We start from the raw sequence: 19,120 nt of genomic DNA on the forward strand, positions 1-19,120 counted from the left end.
CACACTTCATTAGAATCGCTCTTTTTTGGATATCTCTGCCATTTCAAAACCAATTTTCATCAAAATTTGATGAAAATTTATTAAATAAAAGTTGAATTCCTCATAGAATTACATGCTCTTTCATATTTCATAAGAGGTTTCTCATTATTTCACCAAGAAATGTTAGAAACCTGAAATTAGGTCTGAACTAAAACTGTACGATCCCTATAAATGGTAAGCTGTTTTGTGATACAACTGACCTACACATACACTGCAAAAAGTCCGGTGTTAAATAGTGAACACCGAGCTGGTGTTAAATTTTTGGTGCTCATTTATGGTGTTAAATTAACACCTCCGGGTGTCATTTCCAAATTTTAAACTGTTTTTTGAAGAGTTTCTTAGTAACTGCATTTCTTGTTGATTTTTAATTCAAACAAGACGATCACGAATTTTACATTAAAATACTAGATTTTTGAAAAAATGTGAAAATAAATTTACACCAAAGTAACACCAGCTGGTGTGGTCTCTTATTGAAGCTGGACGGGTGTTAAACCATTGATATTAACACCAACAAATATCAAATCAACACCATGTGGTGTCATTTTTGAATTAACACCAGTACAGTGTCAAAATAACACCAGGTACAGTGTCAAGTTAACACCACGAAGTGTCAGGTGAACACTTATCAACACCATCACAGTGCATTTTTAACACCTGTGGGTGTGGTCCTTTATTGAAGTTTGATCGGTGTTAGATTTAACACCCGTGGTGTTAAATCTAACACCGATGTTTTTACAGTGTATGCTTCAAATGTGGTACCTCGAACATATTTCAAATCATTGGTCCCGATGGTAAACAATACCTGTACGTATACAATACGCATTCAAACAGTCAGGTTAGAATACGAGATAATAATGTCAGAATATTGTTTTTCTTACATGAATGGAATATAAGAATGGTACATAGGCCTAATCGTGCCATGGAAAATAGAAATGGCCTAAAATAATATCTAAGTGAAAACTATCAACTTCAATGAAACACCTGGAAAGGAGACAATGTCTATCGCTTGCATGTTTACGTGTGTTCGTGAAAATATAATAACAAGACAAAGCAAATCAAATCAAAAGCAACAACATCAGTCTGAGTCAAGATTAGGCCTACGATTCCAAAAACAATTTACTATAAATGTACGTATCATAAAATTCACGCGTCTAATGAGCAATGCTTCCGGATATGTGAAGCCAAGACAATGGAGTCCATTCTTTGACTGTTCCGCCCTGGTGATCATGAGAAATGCCACACATGTATTTACTTTATTACCATTAGATATACCTGCATGTTCTGTTCACATTTTTTCTTTTTTCTTTCTTTCTCTTTTGTAGGCCTATATTCTCCTCAAGATGTCAAATATCTATCATTGAAGTCGAATATAAAGGGGCATGTAAACGTGTTCTCGCGGTTCAAGCACGTTTGGCACCATTGATTAAAAACTCACATATTCGTAGCACGTATATTCTTTGGCTTCCATAGGGTTAAATGATATCAACTCTCTCTTCCCTCCATCAGTATACAGTATACGTCAGAGTCGGTGGTTTCACCATGGAGTTAATTCATGATTTCAGAGAGGGCTAATGTATATAACCATAGAGATACCCAGCTCCATGGTATAATTATACTCGCAATCGGAAACAGAATGCTTCCAATAAATTCCTTCCAATAAAATAAGTATTTTCAATAAAGATGCTTCCAATAAAAAGTATCTTATCGTACACGGGAGTCTCCTAGATCTCTTACAACGCTTTCTGCATACGACCATGCCTAACATTGTTAATATTGTTATTCTACAAGTGTATGACTATGAAGGTATCAGATGTCTGTTTAATAGTCGCTTTCGGTGTAGCAGCTCACAAGCTCATGTCTCTCAGGTCCGGTTGAGCTTCCCGAATGGATATCGTCTCGCGTAACACGATATATCGCTTTGAATGAACCCGTTCAATCGATATCAAAACAGGCTCGTCACCTCTTATCTATGTTCTGATTGAAAAACAACACCATTGTTATGATGGGTTGTCAAGGGGCTATTCATTCCTTACACACAGCTGCATCTGTCATGGTGTTACAATATTCAAACGTGTCAATCTTTTCATAACATAATTCATGTTCTTGTTGGTGTTGTTTGCTGATGTATTGATACAGATGATAGATTTGCCCACAGCCTACCATCATGTTCACACTTATTTTAGCCACATCCATTATCACTCATGTGCTGAGCGCTATGGTCGGCCATAATTATGGTTGCTTTTTAAATGAAAAGGTAGCCTTATTGCATTTATAATAACATCTATATAAGTGATTTCACGAATGTACACCACTTTTTACACATTAGATATTTAATTACAGGTTCGGAGCAATAATGTGTAAAAGAAAGGTTGGCTTAATTCCAGGCCTGTTTAATGCAACTTTAAAACAACGAATCACGTGGTAAACATCCGACATTCGCACAATAAAGTTATGTGACCCTGCAGGTCAGCACTATGTCCTTGTCGTTGTACAGTAATACATTGTATTTCAAAGCGCTTTGGATCAATTTTTGAAAAGATACTGTGTCCAACCATGGTCCAACGAGCACACTGTGATTCTCAGGCATGTATACATGCAGTCTTACATAGAATGGTAAACCGTAATCTCAGACTACATACTTCTGTTATAGTACTGTTTGCGTACTCAAATAATTATTATAGTTAAAACTTAGCTTAGCTATAAGACTCGTAAGCGCTTTGCTAAACCCGCTTGTTAAGAGAAATGGGGTGATAGTTCAAAAGATTTACCGCCTAGAGCATATGATGTGGTATTTTTGATAGTCGATATAACAGCCATGACTAGTCAATCAAAAAATCATGAAAGTGAGACCACCAACACAACAAGGAAACAGCCGATACGAGTCCTTCATAATATACAACAAGAAGGTACCTTAGACAAATTATACCGGGTGCCGTGTGTAACACATGCTATAATTTCGTTGAAGCAGCTAGTAAAACGACGAGTTCAAAATAATGAGAAACATAATTATGTCTACCGTCCGGGCCCTTTGTGTGTCTGTGTGTGTGTTTGCACTTGTTGTATGAGATCCGCGTTTGCTTTCATCTAATTAGTCCGCTTTATCATCCTGTAATTTAACTAGCACTGCTGATGTCTACATACGGTCGCCCTGCAAATTCAATTCATTAAATTGGTGTTATAAAGATAACGATCATTATTTTAATAATAATATCAAGCTGCTGTCTCGTATTGGCCAGATGTTCTGTAGACTTGTTGGGATAACAGATGGCGGAGGAGTGTCAGTCGCCATGCATAGGTTTCCAGTTAGTCTTATGTACATTAATTCATGCCGTCGGTTTGCATGCTCCATTTACATTATTATAATTGTTAGCGATTTACATTATGATATCACTTTTTAAAATATATATTTTAGTTATTCCCTGATGTGCCTCCTTAACATGGTTGAAAAGCTCGGCCAACCTATAGAGAAGCACATCAGGGGAAACCTGACTTCTTCTTGTACTCTTGTATAATTACCCTTGTTTTCTTTGATTCTTGTTGCTGTTATTTGATTATACACTTACATTGTCTCTTGGAAATAACAATAATGGTAATGAAGATGATGATGATGATGACAATAATAATAATAACAGTAAATATTAACATAATTGTATAATACATCATATATATATATATATATATATATATATATATATGTATATATATATGTAATTATATATATATATATAATTATCATCATTACTATTATTACTATCATTGTTATAATTATTGTTATTATTATTGTTACTTGTATTATGTGTGTATGTGTGTATATAATGTTCTTTATTATATTCTATTTATCAATAAATATGATTATGTTAGAACTGCCGTGGTCATGGCCTATCAGATATGGTTCAACACACTCTGTATGAGACGCTAAATGAAAATGATGATGCTATTATAAATAATGACATGATAATCACGCTTATAAGAATCACGGCCGTGAATATTGATCGTACCGCTGACAAACTTTTAGTGATCACAGCGATAATGATGACATAGTACTTGACATGATAATGAATAACCATAATCTTCATACATTAAAGGCCTACAAATAATCACCTGACGCACTTTTGTGATGAATTATCCAGGGTGGACCACAACTTGAAATTCGAGCATGTTGCAAGCTCTGAATGAGAGAATATTGCGGAAATGGTATGTGGGCTGAGCGCACAATGCCATCACGAGCGCACAGCGCACAATATTATTTCGCGACTTATTTCCCCCGTTGTGCTGCCATACGTTCAATGTTCTGTCATGTTTTGTCCGCAAATTTTCTTACGTACCACTGATAGTTTGATGTTTCTCAAGTTTTGCTCATTTTCACATGTTTGATCACATTTCATTTTGAGCATGTGGCCGATTCTCCAGCATGTTGCATAGCATGTTCCTGGCTTTTGAGGATGTTGCACAAGAATTCGAGCACATTGCAGTAACCTGTTCATACTCCTTGTATAGACCACCCTGTTATCAACTGTCGACTTTTCACCATAGTCTAATAATATCGATCCCCCATGTCATTATTCAGTCTACATTTTCGCTAGCGTCCTGTTTCATTATGAAATTACGTCTTATCATAAGTTTTTTGTCTTTGTCTTTTTTTTTTTTTGGGGGGGGGGGGGGGGAAGCTTTCAAGAAACGACAGGGGCCTAATTTCGCAGAGTTATTCCGCCTGGAAAGACGGGAAAGTACACACTAGGGTCAATTTCTGCCTGATGACTGGAAATTTGTTTACTACGGAGGACGCTCCCCGGCCCGACTGAAATGGGGGACATTGGTCGTGGGTGGCAACATCAGCTCGAAGGAAATGATGATACGATGACCGAGGAAAAATAGAAGAAAACGATAAGGAAGACGATGATGACACGAGGATGCAGAGGAGGAACAGTATGATGAAGAGGATGATGAGGAGGAATACAAGAAGAAAAATAATAACAAGAGGATGATGTTGAAGAGACTAAAAAGGAGAATTAAAAGAGAAGGATGAGGGAAAATGACAATGAGGAGACCAAGAAGATGATGATGATGAAAATGACGACGGAGGAGGAGAAGGAGGAGGAGAAAGACAGAAAATGTAGCTTGTATACCTGATACGATTTGGACCAAAGAGGGATTTATTGAGGGGAATGCAGGTCGTTCACAGTCGTTACACCGTTTGTTTGGCACGGCCAAGGCCATGTTTGGCTGCCCGATCGGTATATGGCCATACACGAGGGGCGTGGAGCACCATAAACAGGTCTTTGGACAACAGAACGTAATGTGCACAGTGGCTCCTCCTCCTCCTCCTGTATAAATGCCTCACTGCACTGCATTAACGTGCAACGAGATTTTGCAGGGTATATACACAGGAGGCTACAATGACTCACTTCGGTTTTTTAAATGAGCAATTTACGTCGCCGATAACATTCTGCGAAGGGGCATGTGTCACGACTGCAAACATTAAAGTGGGCTATCTCGAGACAGAAAAGCTATGCACACAGGGCCAATATTGGCCTCCAAGAAACAGGTGCACGTAACATACATAGGCCCTACAGAGCAGAGTCGATCCAAACATGAAACAAAACGAACTCGTCTATCGTCGTCATAATTTATAAAGATCGAGATCTCAAAAAGAAACGAAACATTTTCACGCCAGAAATCTTGTATATCCAGTAAGATACGGTCTCGCCTTAGTAGTTATCCAAAATAAGTTATCTGAACTTTTTTCTTTATATAAGGAATCATAATTTATAGATCAAGATCCCAAAAAGCAGGAAACGAAACACTCTCACGCTACAAATATTCTATATCCAGTAAGAATCAATAACTTAGTAAGATACAGTCTCGCTTTGGTGTATTGTTATCCAAAATACTGTAAGTTATCTGAACTCTTTTCTTTAACTAATAAACAATCATAATTTATGGATCGAGATCCCAAAAAGAAACGAAACACTCTCACGCTACAAATTAATATCTTATATCCAGTAAGATGCAGGTCTTGCGATGGTCGAGTGGTGCGACTAGTGGACACGGAAAAGTCAGGTACGTTCACTTACCAAGTTAGGGTCTGAGAGCAGAGTCAGAGGGAATCGCCGACAACATTATACATGTATCTCACGAACATATATTCGCGGAGACCGCAAGTTGTATCATATTCCACGCTCTTAAACGAATCCGCTGTTTGCCTGATATGACAACAATCCGTCCCTCTTGATACCAATGCGTCACATTTTACTCTTGCGTTCATTTCTGGGATTTCACGAACGAGAACTCACCGCCGAACTTATATTCATATCGTCTGGCTGGTGGAACCTACTCACGCGGAGGACTAACGTCTTTATTGTACTACTCAGTTGCATCAGTTGTTGTATACCCCGAACTCGATCCAACACGCGAAAACTGAACTGAACACAACGTTTGGCACGCTCAACGATTCGCTGAGCTGAGAGGCAAAAGGTCAAAGTACAGAATCGTTTGTTGTTTTTTTCCAAAGTACAGAATCTTCATGCAGCGTCGATGTATTCGCTTGGCGTGTATTGTAACAGAAGCCGATTTCACGTGAAAACACTGGATTTTTTTCTTACTCTGCTGAACTTGGTTTTGCGATCATTGCCAGGATTGCGGATGCAGGGCACATGGTCTGGCCGGGGGGTCTGGCCAGGGAAGTGACACCTCCGGGCTCCATGGTCTGGCAGAGCAGGGAGATGGAAGAGACTCTTCCACCTCCCTGGTCAGAGTGAAGAAAGTATCGACGTGCATTGACCGAAAGATATCTTGTCGTCAGGGATGATGTTCCGCTAAGACTATACTATACGCTTCACGGAATCCCCTCCTATTATTAGGCGTTTTCACATCAGCCCGATAAAAATCCAAGCTCGAGATATTTTTTAACTTCCCCAGTCAGAAAATAGCGCGTTATTTCAAAACATCGGGCTGATGCGAAAACGCCTATAATTATGTCCGGAGGCCGGAGGAGGGCCGTAAAAGTATTGAAAAATGTTATAAACTCCTCCCGGACAGAGACGGACAGACGTACAAACTGTACTTATAAGTATTTCTCTTCCGTGTGAGGGCCTCGTGCGAATTGCTCAGTACCAACGACCTGCAATAAGAATACGAATCAAACATGTGGGGAATGGCAGGGTTCCCCCCTTCCAACCCACCCCCCTCCCCCTCTCTAATCATGGAGTGGTTCTCGGTATTAAACCAACATGGTATGTGTTTCGTAGCACTGATCACAGGTCCTCCTAGAAAGGGGGACTCTGAACGGGGTATAGGGGGTATAAGCCTACATCCGCAAGAGATGAGTAGTTTTCTAGGCCGAAAGAGAGAAGGAAACCTATGTCAAAAGACCGACTGACTGCGATAATCATTCACACGGGACCCTGTGGAAGAGCAGTCCTATTCTCATGCAGATATGGCTGAACGGGTAATCCCCCGTTTCTTCTATGTATATACATGTATGCAAAGCATATGCAACTTGTGTATAATTTTCATCTGAAGGCGAAAATAAAAAAACCAACAACAACAGCAACATATAGGTGACCGTGCACCTCAAAACGAACATAAAGTCGCACACCCTGATTTTGCGTGAGGACTGAAAATATGTGAAATGGGTCAACCTAGCCGAACTTGACTTTTTCATATTTTCTGAAAGAGCGGGTCTTCTTTTACATTATGCTAAAATTTGGTATCATAAAACGGACAGGAAAGTGTGTTTTTTTTTTAGCAGTTTATCTCGAACATTTTTGGTAGAATAGTGTGATTTGGTGTGTCTTTAGAATCCCTTTTGCATTTCTGAAAAACCTTGTCCACACTCTTCACTTTCAACTCTAATAACTTTTGAAAGGATAGTGCTACTGCTTTGAAAGTTGGCATTAATTATGGACAGAATGTGTTAATGAGGCATATTTAATTTCAGGTTAATTTGATAATCCCTTCATTGTTGTTACTCTGGTGGTTTACTTCATGTTTTTTGTCCCATTCATCGCACAGCCAGCACGGTTTGGTAAAGATTAAGCGCTTAAATAGACACTGTACTTCAGAGCCTCTTTTCTTAGTTCACACTTTTCATGAGTTTGTGCTTTCTTTCGAATATTTAGATAGGTTAAGAGAGTCCATTTGATTTGAGTTATACATCATTTTAAAGCTTAAAGTCTGCTCTTTCAGAATATGGTATTAACTAAAAATTCATGTCTGGCGACTTTTTGTTTCTTTTGAGGTGCAGGGTCACATAGTATCAGCACAGCTCCGACATACGCCTACACAATGTCGCTGATTTCCATTTATCTCGAGGGAGTTCAGGACAGCGTATACGTAGCATTCAAACTCGATCCGCTCTAGTATTATCGGCGGCATCATCTTGATTATGAACAAACTGTAACGTTTGGTTTATACAACAGAGGAAGTCGATTGTTCTTCCCCTCCCAAATTCTGGAATAATCAAAATTTTGTGGTTGTGTAGCACACAAAGTTGATTCCAGAAGGTATTATTTTCGGTTGATGAGGAGGCTTAAAAGTGATGGTATAGTTTTGATTGAGATGGGGCTTCAGGTTTCCAACATTAAAGTTTGTTGAGGAGGATTTTTAAGATAATGAGAAACCTCTTATGAAATATTGATGAAAATTGGTTTTGAAATGGCTGAGATATCCAAAACAAAGCAAACCTCATAAAAGGTGGGACTAACCGTACCCCTCATTAGGATCGCTCTGTTTTACTTTGTTTTTGGACATCTCAACCATTTCAAAAACCGATTCTCATCAAATAAACTTTGAATTCCTCTTAGAGTCATATGCTCTATTATATTTCATAAAGTGCTTTCTCAGTATCTCGCAAAAAGTTAAAATCTGAATCCTCACCTCAACCAATACTCATCATCCCTTTAACATTACGGATGAGACGTCTCATTCAATGGGGCATTGAGATTGACTCCCAATAATCCATGTTGGATGTTGACTCCCAAAAATGCATGTTGGATTTCAACCAAGTTCCAACCGCGACCACGACTCTCCTATTTGCTAGTTTTGACTTCGGTTTTTACTGACTGTTTTTATTGGTTGGGTTTTCTCGCTTCGTTCCTGCACAGACATCTCTCTCGATGTGCGGATTATATAGCATATCAGGGCCCAGTTTTTTGAAGAGTTATGATTGATTATATAATTGATTCCTATCATAAGTATATGGTACCCTGTGTGGTAAGGACATTTATAATCGATTATATCTTTTGATAAAACGGGGTCTAGGTGCTATTCTTTGACAGCATAAACCATATAACGTCAATTAAAACAAGCTTTATCCTGACATCATTTTGATTTTGGAGAAAATTTTGTCAATTGGCGTAGTATACAATTTATCGTAGTATGAAAAACTTTGCCACTAATATTACATTATCATTACTGATATTGAAAGAGATCATTTTCAGGGCTGTCATATTTTAGTGCATAGGACTATAGTCTAGTTTTTGTGTGTTTTTTTTACTTGTATTCAAACCTATGACCTTGGCAATCAATCAAAATACGATATCAAAGTTAGATTTATATGTGATATACAATTAAGGATTTGCCGGCAAATATTCAGTTTAAATGGTTCTAATAGATACTGAAATAGTGGCTTTGAACTCTATATTTTTGTAGTCAATGATTAAGCTGAATGTTCTTGTTGCTTAAATCTAATGTGCCACTGTCAGAAGCAAGGACTAAGGATTGCCCATTTTTCCAAGAAGGGCTAGTTCTCTACCCTTAGAATTAATCTTTTATTGCAGACTGTGGCCTTATTTATATACTTATCGATGAAACATGCATTGAAGGCAACTTTGATATGTTTAAGCTACTGGAAACTTTATAGTCACTGGACAGATATGTTTTATAAATTGTTGAACTCGTATTTGGTATGTGCCACCATGTCTGTATAATTATTTTCCCAGTAACTTGTTTAAAAATCCTTGTTTATCTTTTTTATAAGAATCTTCCGTAACCTTTTTAAAATAAATTCATATGAAATGTTGTAACAGAGAGAGAGTCAAATACAAATATTTCTTGTAACAACTATACGATCTGGCCTCCGTATGATTGATCCTTATTTAGATCTCTCCATAGCACAAAAATGTCTTAGGTGGAAAACTATCAAAGTTAGAACTCACAGTTGCTTTAGTAATAGGAGTGCCGATTTACCAAAATCTTATCCGCCCGAAAATATATCATGTAAGTTTGGGATGTTGCTAGTTTACAGATTCTTTGAGGACAATTTCATAGAGAACTTGGAAATTATTTCCTGCATTTTGAACATAACTTCAAATTCGAAAAAAGTTTTATTTTTTACTATGAATATTACTTTCACAAGGGCATTGCATTTGTAAATGGTCTTCTTAATTGTTCATCTTTTGCCAGTTACATATCATTTTATGAATTGATGAAAAAAAATTTAAAAAAATGAAAAATAGCACTCTCCTCTCGTTGGCTTTGACATGATCTTAGAACGTGCATGGTGATATACTCAAGAGACAAAGCAATGGGAAAAGTCACAAAATACTGATGTACTTTTCTTTTTCTGCGATGAATGCAACATCATAAATCAATTCTTGTTTTATTCTTTGCCAGATGATACACATTGAGAGAAAAATTGATTCAAAAATGTATAAGATACTCTTTACACTCGCCTTCGTGTGTTTTATCAGGGAGATGTATAAAAGATCCATCTCACTGGTTTTCGTAAAATATTCAATAGAAAATTACTTTATTGCTTTCTGAATAACCTGTTTCAAATTCTATATGCAAAGGATTCCCTCTTATACATTTTGTGAAAGATATCATGAAACACATATTTATATATTACATTAGTATTTTATTAGTATTTTTTTGTGAATATCGCAATGTATGAGAATGAGAATTTAATTGCTTAATTGATTTTATTTCTCCCTTTCTTTTCCATAGTACCTGAATGCAACACAAAGTCAATTGTTTTTAGCAAAGTAATTGAGTACACGTATGTTTGAATCTGAGAGTTTGAACAGGCTAGTGATCCACTCAAAAGTGTACGACATTATTCCACGATAATACAAAATGGAGATCGCACATTCCAACTTTCGCTCTCTCTCTTTCTCTCCGTCAAAGGAGAAGAAGAAGAAGATGATGATGATGAAGAAGAAGAAATAATTGGATTTCACAAGTTTTTAACATAGACCTTTGCATTTGTGCTGTCGAAATGCCATATTCATATTTGAAATTTCCAAGTCAACCCCCTTCCTGTTGATGGCTTCAGATCTCAGTAAAATTGAAATGTAACAAGGATCTAAGGTATAGTAGCACGGATCTAAAGTATTTGTAATTATTAAGCTAAAAAGATATGTAGTTTACTATTTCATTTCCAAAAATGTTAAATCAATTTTGATACTTAAAATGATCTGTTTTCTTTTTTCTTCAAAGGGAAAAGTCTTTCACATTGCATTATACATTACATTAGGTGTAAAGCGCCTTGAGCATTCAATAAAAATGGAAAATGGCGCTATAGAAATTTTATGTACTATTATTATCATTACATAATTTTACTTTGTGAGTCATGTCTATAGGCATAGCACATGTTACGATTCCTGTAAGTCTAATTGTTATGTTTCATTTCATTCAATAGACGTTGAAATGCAATTATGTATCTGTAGGTCCTTATCATATATATATATATATATATATATATATATATACATAACTTGTCTTTAGGAGTAACGCTTCACTCATGTGGTAATTTCTATATCTAAACTGCACCAAGCAGCAGTTGTAAATCACACTGTGTGGCTCTTGAACGTATGGGATTGCCTTTATTCCACTGCATCAGTGTAGACTTACATGTTCCCTCTGTAAGAAGAAAAGCCAGGCAGGGGAGCATCGAATATAACAAATCAGTTCATCATAAATGTGGGTATATTAGGCGAGATCCTCGCAAAAAGACAGCACTTATCTAGCAAATCCTGCGTTTATCCCTACGCGGCAAGGTCCCAAGTGCGATGATACGATTAACGAGAGAGCAAGTTCGCGTGTCTTCAGGGGAGGTTGGTATGGTGATGGATACGCTAGAGATTTTGGGAAGATTTAATCGAGAGGGGAAAACAAAATGCATCAATAAGCGCAAATATGATTCCTTGCACCAAAAATGGTATTAGTGATTCATCCAACAATTCAAGGTCAAACAACAGTGATTACGATACAGGCTTCGTGTAAGTACTCTGACTATGACCTTTATGAAGCCGCAAGATGTATCAGAACTGACACAGATGCGAAAGCAACACGCATTCACATCATACAATATATTTCACTGAAGTCAGTGTTTAAAGCATAATTCTGTAGAATGGAATGATTAATATAAATTGAATAGGAATGAAAATAGTGATGGCGATAATAACAGAAATGATGCCACATGATGATGACAATATAGACATACTAATAATGAAAATGATAATGATAGTAATTCAATTCATTTCAATTCAATTCAAATTCTATTTTAGTTTTTGACGAGAACACAGACATTTTACTTCCTTTGGTAACGGTATAGTAGTGGAACCTTATTGTCATGAAAACTATAGTGATGAAAATGAAATAACAATACACAAACAGCCGAAAATGGCGGTACCCACTATTAAGACAAAGCTTGTATAGAATGTGTACCCCTCAGGTAAAGAACGTCAATAGAAAAAAAAAAGAAATTAATGCACAGAGAAAAAAAAGGTCTGAAAAAAAGGTCAAGAAGCATTTATATTACCACTACTCATGATGTACATACTCTCTAAAAAATGAAGAGTGAAAATGTTCACTCTCGAAGGAGTAAATAACAGAAGAGAGTGAGTTTCGAGTAAATTTGGAGTGAGTTTTGAGTGAGAATGTTCATTTTCATTAATTTTGGAGTGACCTCATGGATCACTCCAAAATTAGTGAAAATGAACATTTTTTAGAGAGTAAGATGAAAATACATTGTAGTTATGAGAGTCATGATGATAACGATAATAATAATTATTATTATTGTTATAATTATTGTTATAATTATAATCATAATTATAATAATAATGATAATGATAAAGATAAGATAGTGTTATTTACCACAGAGTATACTTTCCTCTGTGTTGATTTTGTTCTTCCAGAGGGTCTGCCAATCTTAAGACATCTGTACTGGCTCCCAGTAAAGCAACGGATTGACTTCAAGATTACTCATGGTATTCAAGTGTTTGCAAGAACTAGGCCCTATTTATCTACAGCTGATAACAAAATATCGTCCAGCAAGAAATCTTCGCTCTCAGTCCAAACTTCTGTCGTACACCGCCACAATATAAACACAGTTTTACGGCGCAAGATCTTTTCAACTGGCAGCAGCAGAGTTATGGAACAAATTACCCATGTATCTCAAGCAAACCGACACAGTAGATGATTTTAAGCGTTTGTTGAAAACACATCTTTTTAACACGTCCGTGGACTGGGCTTAACACTGTACAATGTTTGTCACGGTTCTGTCACTTTTCATCTTGTTTTGCCTCCTCTCTCTCTCTCATGTCTATTTTCCTAATTTCTATCAGTTCCTTCCTTCAATGTGCATAGAGACATTAATCTACTTTTGTGATATGCGCTATAAAAATACGGTTTATTACTATTATTATTATTATTATTATTATTATTATCATTATTATTATTATTATTATCGTTATCATTTTTACTGCAGCATTGCCAAGCAATTATCTACACACCTAGATGAAAACACCTCGTCAAAGGATGAACGCCTGATGAACCCCCGAGCAAGATTTGAACCCCAAACCTTCAGTTCACAAATAATACAAAGCATCATCCATTTTACCACACTGCTAATAATGACTAGGTGTGAAAAGTCGACGAGTTGCCTTTCCTCTACTTTTAGACTGATCCATGTCTTGCATCGTTACATTTTTTTTTCTATTTATCTCTGACATAGTGTTCCATTTTAATCCTTACAGCATATAACCATAAACACATGGAAGTCTACGGCATAATCATCATCACCGCGTGTCATCGGGGCCACTTGATATACAATGTACTATTAGAGTACGCAACAACTCGATAAAGGCGATCAGACATAGGCCTAGGCGTTTGCAAGCGAGTTATGATAGAGGATATTGAAACGCGTTTCCAACGTGGAAAAGGTGATAAACGCAGCCAAAAATTTATGTCGGGCCGCCAAATTTTTTCAAAAAACTCATTTTTCATGTGTGTGTGTGTGTGTGTGTGTGCGTGTGCGCGTGTGTGTGGCCCGATCGGACAACTATGATAAAAAATAGATTGTGATGTTTTCATTTGATTCGGGTCATTACATTGTTGTTGTTGTTGTTGTTGTCGTCGTCGTCGTCGTTGTTGTTGTTGAAAGATTGAAAGATTTTAGCTGCCCAAAAGGACCACCACCACCAAAAAAAAAAAAAAAAAAAAACAGAAAAAAAAAACCAGACTAGTGACGAGCCCTGGTGCTGCCATATGCATCGTAAAAATATAGTAGGCCTATGTATCACAGTACGTTTTCCCGCTTGACTTGCATACACTGTAACAATCTTGTCTAAAATTTGGGGCGCGCTCTCTGCGCTGCGATGAGTTGGGGATACAACCTTATTACGCAACTGTGACTCACCTTTCCCCGGTAATCCACGAGCGACAGGAATGACCTGAAAGCTTCCGATTAAGTAGTGCAAATATCCATATAGAGCTCACGTTGAATGAAGAGCACAAAATGATAATAAATGGTTCTATAATGATCCTAATTACAATCGGAAGGATCGGAGGAATGTAGCTCCTCGAGCTTCTGTAATCCTTATTTTCTTTCTCGTCAACTTCTTACTTTTACACTTTTAATTTCTTCAATTCATTATTCTCCACTTCTTCTTCACTTTCCTCCTTTGTCTTTTTTTTTCTCCTCATAGACGTCCTTCTTGATCTTTTCCAACTATATTTCTACTTTTCTTGTCGTCTTTGTTTTCTTCCCTTTTCATTTCATTTTCCTCCTTTTTCTCTTTCTTTTTTTAACTACTTTAACTTATCCCTTTATTCTTTTTCTTTCTCTTCCTCCTAAAATGTACTATGTTTCATATTCTCGTGCCCAACATTTTCGTTTTACTTCAGTCTTGACAAGTGAGACTGCTTATATTCTGCCCCCCCCCCCAAAAAAAAAAATACCTATTTTGTTTTCATTCTTTTTTGACTCGTAAAGAGACAGTTTTGGTTGAGATGGGGCAACAGGTTTCCAACGATTTTTGATGATGATTTTTTAAGATGAAAAATCTCTTATGAAATGTGTAAGAACATGAGAATCTAAGAGGAACTTTTGAAATGGCTGAGATATCCAAAACAAAGCGATCCTAATCAAAGGCGGCATCCACCTTTTATTAGGATCGCTTTGTTTTACTTTGTTTTTTGGATATCTCAGCAATTTCAAAACCAATTTTCATCTAATGAACTTTGAATTCCTCTTAGAATTGTACTCTCTTTAACATTACATAAAATGGTTTCTAAACATCTCACTAATAGTTAAAGGCTGAATCCTCACCTCAGCCAACACTATACCATCCCTTTAACGTGAATATGATAATAAAAAAAAAATACAGTCAAACCTGCCTTTGCGACCACCTGTCTATAGCTTCCATCTGCCGTGAACGGCCACTACAAAAATCCCCTGACAGAAAAACCCTGTTGACGACATTGTCTATAGCGGTCACCTGTGCATTTTGTCTCCCTCGGGTGGCCGCTAAGGACAGGATTGCCTGCTCAGTCTTTCTAACCATGAATGGAAACACATCCAGCCTCTAGGTATAGATAATATTTGTAAAGATATTCAGCCTTATCCATGACAAACACTTGGTTGTGAATAAATTTACAATTGAGTGATCATTAAACTCGATTTATTCCAGATTTGACAATGTTGTAGTGTAAAAGTCTTTGAAAGTATGTGAGAGTTGTGTATATAGGTCTGCACATAGTTGAATCAAAACGCAAATGGTTAGCCATGTTAACAAGATTGTTAATAAATACATTGAAACCAGACGAACAGACACATAACGGGTTTTAAATCGGATCTGCTATGTAATCGGATCCTCATCCTCATCAATACCCTCATCATCCCCTTCATTCTCATCACCTATTCATCATCATCGTCGCCCTCATCATCATTCTCATCCCCCTCGTCAACCTCGGCATCAAAACGATTACCACCTGATAGTCATCTTTCGCATCTCAACCATCACCATTATCCGCTTCCTTATGAATACAATCATCATAACATGACTCATCGTCGTCATCGTAAGTTCTATCTTCATCACCGTTGAGTTCCACAGCAACTACGCGGCGGCAATATTGGGACGGTAGGCCTATAGTTTATTGAAGTACTTATATGTATAGGGAAAGTTTGTCAAAGACTTGTTTGTTTTTGTTTTAATTGTGAATCCATTTTTTTATAGTTCATTGAAGGGGGGAAACGCTGCTTTTCGCAACTTTTGTTTCATGTTTCTTGCGATTAATGAACCTACCATTGCAATAATCATCGTAACACTATAGATCCCATGCAATATACACGTACAATGAGTACAGGGGCTGCGGAAGGTTTTTGTTTTTGTGAGCTGCGGGCCGATGGGGGTCATTCATACCCCTCTGAAGTTATAATCATTTTTCCCATTTTAAGTAGTTTTGTTTTTTAGAGTGCCCCCTCCTTCAGCCGCCCCCCCCCCTTCCGCGAACCCATATAGTAATGATCAATTACGGTCAATATGGCTACAATATCAACAAAAATGTGGCACACTGAAGCAGGACTAACAGGTCTCACCTCTTTTAAACTGTAACATCCATTACATTCCCTGTGTAAAATAGTCATAAACACAAGGCTTCCAGAAGTAGAACAAGGCTTCATTTGAAACAAACTGAAGGAGAACTCCGGATTATTTTTATCAGACTTAAGCATTTTCAACATATTATACAGTATAAATTGGTTATACTGTTTACAGAGATTTAGAATTTATTGTGACCGCGACGCGGAAAAAAGAAGGTTTTCAAAATTCGAAGAAATCACAATGAACGAGGATGATGACGTAGCAGCTTCACATAAGAATGAATGATGGGTGTTGAAGGAAGCAGAACAAATCCAAACAAGAAAGCATGCATAAATTCTACACAGGTGAATTTGTTAAGCAAGTGGTATTATGATGGCATCACATTGCTCCATTACTGGAATGTATCTTTTGCATACGTCATCATCCTTGTCCAGTGTAAATTGTTTTGGGTTTTTCAGAGTATTGGTTTATCTTCTCAAGAACCACAATAAATTCAACAAATCAATACCTGGCACTGTCAATTTATGTGTACTACGTACGTGATGTGAAATAATAAAAATCGTCTAAAATTCCCCTTTTAAGTGTGGAAAAAGAACAAGAAGAAGAAGAAATATAGTAGTAAAAGAAAAAAAAAAGAATACGAATACTGTTTTTTGTCATAAACAATTTGAAAAAGTACATATTATTTCCACTGTATGACTTAATTTGTTTTGTTTCGCTTTTTAATTTTGATCGTCATGCTAATAGCAGCTGCGATATCAATGGCATCAATAACAGCGATACTTGTTTGCAGTTTGTCGTAACAAAGTGCACAATGATGCTTTCATCGCTGTATACCTTGCGGTACAATAATAAGGGCAGAACGACAGATATACAAGGCCAACGAGTCCATTGAATCAGTGACCTGTTGGACCGATATCAAAAAGAAATGGAAATAGACTGTGACCCCCACTCAATCTTTTGGAGCAATACACAATCGAAAGAGGGGGAAAAAACTCAGGTATAGGCCTACTTTGTTAAAAACAATATCGAATTTTGGGTGGCGATCAGAGAGTCACTTCTTTTGGATTGATCGTTCTCATCACTGTCTAATTTTTCGAAACAAGGGTCGCGATCATTTGCGAAGAAGTGACCTGCGCATGCGTCAAAACTTTTAATATTTGATCCCCTGTGTGCACTCGCTTTCAAATAATGTATCGCGCTTTCAGCCTCCTGAGTTGTTTTTCACTTGGTTAATTCCTTGTCCTTCTGTATCCCAATCTGCAAGATCCTAAGCGTTTCTGTTGTACACCGTCTTCTCCCTTTCAAAAGTTCTTTGCATTTCCTGGAAAATCTCTTCGTCCTTCCAAACGTAGGCCTACTCCTCTTTCAGTCTCGTTCTATTTTCCAATAAACAGAGAATTAAAAAAGAAATCTATTTGTAACCACATCGAGATCTGAATCAAATTGAACAAACGCCAACGATAAAATCATGGGATAGAAAGTGATTACATGCAATATGTAGGAATGCGGTGTGCTTGCTATAATGTATGAAGACTACACTTATGCCAATTTAATATGGGTGCACGTCACGAGCTTGAGACCCATACCACGAGTCATAATAGAGCGTGTTTATACAGAGAAGCAAAATACGCGCTCATGCCGGCTCATGCGAGAGGACCTCTCGAATTTTGCTCTGTATAAACACGGCGTATGCCGGCATACGCCGCCAAATGCAGGCTCATGCGAGAGGTTCCGTCCGCCACCTTTAAATTTGAGGTGGCCGATGCGAGATATGCGAGAGGAGCCTCGCGTATTTTGCTGTGTGTTTATACAAACGACCGAAATTCGAGAGGTAACCGGAAAGCGTGTATTTTAATATCTGTCATGATCGAACCACGTCTTCTCCTTCTTAAGGCCCCGTCACACTACAGCGAATGCCCAACGAATGCCCAACGAATGTCTAATAAATTTGAAAATGTGAAGATACGTTGGTAATACTAGAATAGTTCGTAACATGCTTGGCGTTCTTTGTACTCATTAGCTATTCGTCGGGATTCGCAGAGATACGCTGGAGCCGATTTTATTTTTTAAACATGTCCAAAATCTCCAGCGTATCTCTGCGAATCCCTACGAATAGCTAATGAATTCAAAGAACGTCAGACATGCAAACTGTCTTCACATTTTCGAATTCGTTGGGCTCTCGCTTGGCATTCGTTGGGCATTCGCTGTAGTGTGACGGGGCCTTTACTGAAAAACTGGATTTCAATTGATCA

The 19,120-nt window shown here is 37.4% G+C and overlaps 1 protein-coding gene across 1 annotated transcript in view; it reads right to left on the minus strand.

The window, feature by feature from the left end:
- LOC139738463 (lactosylceramide alpha-2,3-sialyltransferase-like) overlaps nt 1-6,419 on the minus strand; it is a 48,636-nt gene extending 42,217 nt beyond the window's left edge. Inside the window, exon 1 of the mRNA XM_071649087.1 lies at nt 6,114-6,419. The gene's annotated coding sequence lies outside the window, so the exon portion shown is untranslated. The remainder of the gene's footprint in view (nt 1-6,113) is intronic.
- Between the last annotated feature and the right edge of the window lie 12,701 nt (nt 6,420-19,120).

The sequence above is a fragment of the Diadema antillarum genome, unplaced genomic scaffold (assembly GCF_040938485.1).
Source record: "Diadema antillarum isolate AM-2024a unplaced genomic scaffold, OU_Dant_1.0 seq00000744_RagTag, whole genome shotgun sequence".
NCBI lineage: Eukaryota > Metazoa > Echinodermata > Echinoidea > Diadematoida > Diadematidae > Diadema > Diadema antillarum.